Below are 7,215 nucleotides of genomic sequence, written 5' to 3' on the forward strand. Positions count from 1 at the left end.
TTGCTATGCTTCATGTTTGTAGACGAGTTCGTGATCTATTTGTGTGCTGTCAAGAACAACTTTTGCATTCAAGTTCCCTACAAATTCCCTCTTGAAGCCTTGTCATTGCCATTGCCTGTTGGGATTGCTACCAGTGGAGCATCAAAGTGGTGTGAAAGCTTGAGTGAACCATTACAGATTCTATAGTGCAATGTAATTCTGTAGTGCAATGAGTGGAGAAAAGTAATTATATAATGCAATGAATCTTTTAAACTTAGGTTTCAGATTATCAAAACTAATGTATCAATTTGTACAGATTCTATACCACATTGTACAGATTTGACATTCATGTTTGTGAATAAAAGAGGTGGGAATTTTCAGAAATACTCATTTGGCCACATACATTAAGCTGTTGTAAATAAATTTATCTATTTTGTTGAATATGAACATATTGAGTAATGGTATCTCCAACAGACTCCAAAAAATTCACTCCAAAAACCCCATATAAGGAGTCTTCTTAATAAGTGTCCCTCCCAATATCACTGTACTCTCCAATAGACTTCCAATATCTAACTCCCTATATCCCAACGGCTATATTTTTAAATGGCTACAATTTAAACTGCGATATTTTTAATAACTATTTTTAAACCTATAAATATTAACAGCAATTACCATTCAAGTCATGGTAACAATAGTTATAATTTGGGCATGGACAACGTAACTCTATTTATGACATTGATAGGTGCACTGTGACTGTAGTTACCATTGAACTCATGGTAACAATAGTTAAAACTCGGGCATGGGAAGTGTAACTCTAATTATGACACTGGCAGGTGCTTTTCGACCGCAATTACCATTCAAGTCATAGTAACAATAGTTACAATTCAAGCATGGGCAGCATAACTAGAGTAAACAGAATTACAATACCCGCACGCTATGGTAAATGTGTTTACAACATGTAGCAATCTACAGGATTTTTGGACACATTGCCATCATGTGTAATGCTTTGAACACAACAGTTGTCTCTTGTGGCAATAACTTCATGCTGAAATTGCTCAAACACTGCATATGTGAATACCTCACTTCCTTGTTTCTCCATTGCCCACTATGTCATAAGCTAAGGTGTCGTATGAATGCTAGTGTTGTCCGCCATCAACTCCTCCTGTCGTTGGCATTCTAAAGCTGTATCAAATCTAAGCTATAACTCAACAAAAGCCAGCTTGCAATGAATGAAACGATTAAAAAACGAATTTGCACTTTTCGACCTTGACATGGTTCGAAGAATGCCTACTAAAGATATGTCTATAAAATAAGTTAGTATCTATGACTCTCGAATATCAAATCTGTTACAAAACCACTCGTTACCCTCTATGCCAAATTCTGAAATGATAGAAGTCCACTATGCCTCAACCTCAGCTGGGGTTTCTGATCCCCAAACATACAAGCTTATCCTATTCCAAAACTCAGGGTCTTCTCTAACTGCCAGACCAACCTTTTTCGGACACTTTTTCCATCATATGCCACATGCATAACCTATAAACCGTGCTTCAAAAAACTGAAACAATAGCATTTGCTATGCTCTTAGCTTCATCGGTGATTATGAGTCTAGGTGTTATCCCTCCCGTTGCTCTAAGGAATGTCTCAAATAACCAAATGTATGAATCAGTTTGCTCATTTGCTAAAAATGCGACTCCAAAACACACACTTTGTAACTCGTGGTTGACTCTCGTAAAATGATGCAAAAATCGTGTTGTACTGATTAGTGGTGTATGTAGAATCAAAGGATAATATATTACCGAAATGACTGTAAAAACAAATAGCCTAATTGCTGCCATCCGATCGCCAGCACAACCGGCATCGTTGCTGTAGGGTTTCCTGCTTCGGACTGCTATCCGCCTTGCCGCTATGCTCCAAGGACGCATACCAATCGCCGCCTTGCTGCTATCATCCGAGGTTGCTATACACGTTCCAATCATCGTCCACCAGCCGCGTGCCAATCTCTGCCTGCCCGTCGCTCACCAGTCGCAGCTGAACGACCAACGACCAACTTGGGGCCAGGTTTCCGTTTGGCGCGTTGGTTGGGGGCGTTGCTCTGTTTGACGCTGATGGCGTGAAGCTCGAGCGTGCGCACAAGCGCGAAACAACGGAGCACTATTATATTGTTGGATTTTGATCGAAGTGGCCACGATGAGCAGATACAGGAATGCAGAGGTGCAACCGGTTTGACAGAATACGTTGCTACTTAAACCTGTGTTTCACCTTGTAAAGTCCCCAGTTAGAACTGATAGAAGCCAGCGCTCTTGGGTTCATCGAAAATACAGGTACACATGCATTTTCTCTCAAGCAGTACACAATAATCACTAGAATCATCCCTCATGATTTTCTAAATCCGTTTATTCAGTAAAGAGATATTTATGACTATCATTTATAATCTCTAGAGCTCCATTTTTTTAAGGCCTATGATATTCAAATTTGTTAGAACATGTTCAGCCAACTCGGTATCCCACTCCCCATCGCTAGATATAGCGATTCAGAAAAGAAATAAAAACCTCGCTACTCCCCTCGCCATTTTCTTGGCTCGCCATCCCATCGCTACCACCCCACCTACCCTCCCATCGCGGCGTATACAGATTCACCGCTCCTCACGAGAAGCTCACCACATCGCCGCAAAGAAATCCTCCCGAATCGTCGCCATGGCAGCCGCCACACCGGCATGGTGAGTAGGTCAAGTGGCGGAGTGGAATCCTGGTCTGGCCGTTTACATTCTTGACTGAATATCTTAATGAAAAATTTTGTTCGCTGTGCAGCTCCGTGAAGGAAGTACTCCCATCTCCCCTTACCTCCGCCTCCGAGCCCCCTCCCCTTTTCGACGGCACGACCAGGTAAGTGTTTCTTACCTAGTAATTGCATATTTCCACTTGTGCACAGATATCAGGAGGAAAAAGTTAACCCCTCTTTTTTCCCGTGGTCTCATGAAGGTTGTACGTTGCTTACCACTGGAGCACAACAACCAACCTTGGATTTGGTTAAGTACATGAATAACAATTTCAAAGGCCCATCATTTCTTCCTGATGTAAGACATATATTTGATCGGCATCAGTGCAATGGTTGCGAATATGGAATAGCTTCTCAGGCTTGTTAGTCTGAAATTCTGAATTCGGAAAATTGCAGGATTCTGCAAAGAAGCAGTTTGCTGAGGAGTTGCTTGCATATACCGATGAGTTTAACAAAGCAATATACTCATCCGTAGTCTCCAAGGAAGATGTATCCAATGAAACTGGTCAGAGCACTCGACTGCATGTTTTACGTATTTGAAGAGGTTGTAATTTGTATCATGTGCTACGGGACTCCGCCCCCGCAGCAGCACGCGACTCCGCCGCCGCGGCCTGATCCTACGGCAGGACCAGGGGAGATGATGGTGTTGTGCCAGGAGGGGTGGGTGAAGGATGCGGTGGAGCTGCTCGCCAAGGGAGCGTGCGCCGACCCGCCTGCCTTCTACGAGCTCGTCGCTGTCTGCTCAAACCCTATGGTACTAGATGAGGCGAGAAGGTGCACGACTTCTTCCTCCGCTGTCCCTTCCGCAGCGACCTCAAGGTCAACAACAAGCTGCTCGAGATATACGACAAGTGAGCTGCCATGCCCCATGCCATGCCCGCAGGATGTTCGGTAATACTGCTGAATGGAACATGGACTCATGGCACATCATGATCGACGGCTACACCGTGAACGGGCTTCGAGATGAGGCACTGCGGCTGTTTGAACTGATGAAGGAGTGCATGGAACCACAATTCGTGCTCGTGCTCAATGTTTGTTGGCGTAATGGCGTTCCTTTACTTTGAAGCCCTGTCCAGGAACCATGGCATTGAGCCTGGTGTGGAGCACTATGTTGGCTATGAACATCGTTATTTTCTCTCATTTCATCAGTACTCCATGGTGATATCAGCAGCTGTTCATTTGGAATATGGTTGTTCCTTTACTATCTGTGTCTGCTATGCGATTAAATACCTATTTTTTCCCAAGAATTATGTTAGGTCTCTAATGATAGGTTACTGATGTTTTTAGGCATCACAATTATTGCCTGAGTATTTGCATGTCTTGGAGAATTTTTCTAGCCTATTTCCATACAAGAAATGGGACGATGGATTGAGTTAATTATCTTTTGCTTTGCTCACATCTTATAACTAGGCTTCCTATTGCTGGGATTTTTTTATCTCCTTAATTCTAGAAAGCACTTCCATTGAACGTATAAACTTTTATTGTTTGATTTTTTACCATACCTATATCCGTATTAACAATTAGAACATCCTCAACCATATTCACTTCATTTCGTTCCCTTCCTGATTCCCCTCCTTGTTCCCATTTCCTTTATTTTCTCTCATCTCTAATAGTTTCCATCGAATGGATTTGTGAAAGGAAAAGAGAGATAATCCCGTCTTGAAGGGAACATCCTTGGGAATCCTTTCATTACAGGAATCGTGAAGGGAAACTGTTGGAGTACTGAAGGGAACGAAAATTTCTTCGCGAAGGGATTCTTGTCCGCGAAGGGAATCCCTTGGAGATGCTCAGCACTTCAATGTAAAAAATACTCCCTCTGGTCATAAATACTTGACGCTTTGACTAAGATCCGGTCAAACTTTTAAAACTTTGATCGTCAATAGCTTCCAAAATATTTAGTTTGAAAAAATAAAAATTATACGTGTAGATTTGTTTTGAAAAATACTTTCATAATATTATATTTTAATTAGATATTATAACTATTTTCTAATAGAAAATAGTGGTCAAAGTTTAACGTCGAAGACCGTGAAAGATGCCATGTCTTTTTTACCGGAGGGAGTAATGAGAAACTAAAAGTTTATTTTTCTACCTCATTGAACGTATAAACTATGTAGTGGCATAGAAAGCTGAAAGAGACAAGAGTAATTAAACCAATCAGAAACTTACAGCTGAACAAGCTTCTTATGCAAAGATGTCAAATGCTAACTGCTAACAGTTTTAAGCTCTTTTCTATATGCGAAGCTGGCAGTTGGCAACTATCCTATATGTTGTCAGTTAAACCGCATATTGTACATGTGATGAAGAATTATCTATTTTCTTCAAGAACTATGAAATAAATCTGATTGAATTTCACCTATCTTCCTATCCAATGACCTATATATCTGGATCCAATGCAATATTTGCTATTCTAATTTGAATATTAGTTTTTTTGGTTACTATTATTCATGAAATCTGTGTTTTCCCTTCAGAATATTGAGTCCAAGGGCCCAGATCTGGCAGACAAGAATAACTCACCCCAAAGTAGCAATGAAACTTTAGTTGATGAAGAGGCCGTTCAAGTGCAGAAGTCATTCATGATGGTTCTGCAGCTGAAGAAGAGTGACAGAACATCATCACCTGAGGTCAGCAATACTGAATCAACTAATGAAGCCATGGCGAATGCGAGATTTTAGGTATTGTTACCGCCGTTTTGGTATGGATTTTGTTCGCAAAACATAGCTGCCTGTAGATGTGATTTTATATACATTACCGGTCAAATGTTCCTAATCTAGGCAATATTTTCATTAGATCCTTTTATTATCACCTGTTTTTTATTAGATCTATTAACAAACATGTTCTTTTCTGTAAGGTAGCTGTTGCCCTTCGAACAGATCTAGGTAAAGTATATCCATTTTGGAAAAGAAACTATAGAGATATATTCTTTTTCATCCTACATTTAATCCAAGTATAAACACAATAAAATAACTATTCCTTTTTATGATACCTTACTTGACCAGCACACCTTCCCTCTTACACTTCTTCAATTACTAAAATGTAGCCTTACTCATACAAGTGAAAGGCTTTACACTGTAGCCATCAGACTTTCATTAGAGCTCCAGTAACAAAAACATATGCCACTGTAGTTCATTAATTTTTATTTCAACTTGCCGGTCTACAAAATTGACTATTATATATCTCTTTTTCACGTTCATGGATCTACGAATCAAAGCTAAGATGCGGGTGTTGGTTAGCATTTTCTATTTCATTTTGTAGCAAGCATCAGGAAATAGTCAATATTAACCAGCTCAAGCAATTTACTTACACAAACTCTGAAGTCTGAACGTCAAAAAGCGATCCATAAGGGTCAACTGACTATTGACAGCAAAATCTTTTCTTTCAATCTTTTTTCTCTACTGTTTGAGTTCATACCAAAAGCACTTCCATTGCTCAATTCCATTTATATTAACCGCTAATACTATCAATATTTGTCTTGGTGTCAAATTTAGCTTCTGCTAATGGATTCTTCTTTACCAACATATATCATATTTATATCTTTGTTCATGTGCATACAAGTTATATAAACTATGTTAAAAAATGCAATCTAATATTAATTTCCTACGTATGTACAGCTCTGCTTACAGACTCGTTGATAAGGTGCCCTGTAATTATTTTTGCCCTGTTGAGATGCCATCACTACATCAGAATACCATGCAACTGCTTTTCTTTTGGCATTTCAGATTACAGGAGGCAATTCTATTAATTCCATTAGAATACCATGTAACTGCTTTTCTTTTGGTATTTCAGATTACATGAGGCAATTCTGTTAATTCCTCCTGGTATAACAGTTCTAATGGACATGCTTATGGATCATGAGCTGTTAACATTAACTCCCCCTGCCTTTTGTCTTACTTTCTCTGAGGAAGAAAATTTGCTGTCCATGAAATTTTGTATCTATCTATGTTGGGACAGCCTAATGTCGGTGGGCGCATGTATACTGATTTGTTTGAAATCATTTGTGCACTCACAAAAAGAGGAATTATATTTGTTAGCTCGAATGACTTCCTAAATGTGTACTCAGTTACTCACACGTTACATTAATCCTGAACAGTACTGTTACAGTATTACTCCATGGGTACCTAATTAAATCATAGACTCCAGTATGGGTTATGATTCAAAATATATTGCATAATAATAGTAATTGAAATTGACTAACAAATTCTTTTTTTTATATGTACAAGCTATTATAAGATTTTTTTTAGTGCTTCTTTTTCTAAGTACCTAATTCTGCCTACTTATTTTCTTTTATTTGTTCAATCACAAATGCAACCTGAAAATGATCCAATGGGAATAGAAGAGAATGCGTATGCTTTTCCTATCTACTTATGATTCTTCAATTACTATTAACTATCCAGTGACGATATAATGTTGGTAAGTCTTGAATTATAATCTTAGGGCTGCTCCGTATGTGATCTGTCAAGTTTA

General features: G+C 39.3%; 1 long non-coding RNA gene across 4 annotated transcripts; it reads left to right on the top strand.

Moving 5' to 3' along the window:
• Positions 1-2,176: 2,176 nt before the first annotated feature.
• LOC133883974 (uncharacterized) lies at positions 2,177-6,953 on the top strand. 4 transcript variants are annotated; one of them, XR_009903038.1, is made up of 6 exons: positions 2,177-2,695; positions 2,787-2,861; positions 2,958-3,052; positions 3,151-4,554; positions 5,223-5,426; positions 6,363-6,947. It is a non-coding gene; the product is annotated as an uncharacterized LOC133883974 (long non-coding RNA). The 4 variants fall into 4 exon arrangements; XR_009903039.1 differs by having other exon boundaries at positions 6,538-6,947; XR_009903040.1 differs by having other exon boundaries at positions 3,151-3,943; positions 5,223-6,953.
• Positions 6,954-7,215: the final 262 nt, after the last annotated feature.

The sequence above is a fragment of the Phragmites australis genome, chromosome 11 (genome assembly GCF_958298935.1).
Source record: "Phragmites australis chromosome 11, lpPhrAust1.1, whole genome shotgun sequence".
NCBI classification, from domain to species: Eukaryota; Viridiplantae; Streptophyta; class Magnoliopsida; order Poales; family Poaceae; genus Phragmites; species Phragmites australis.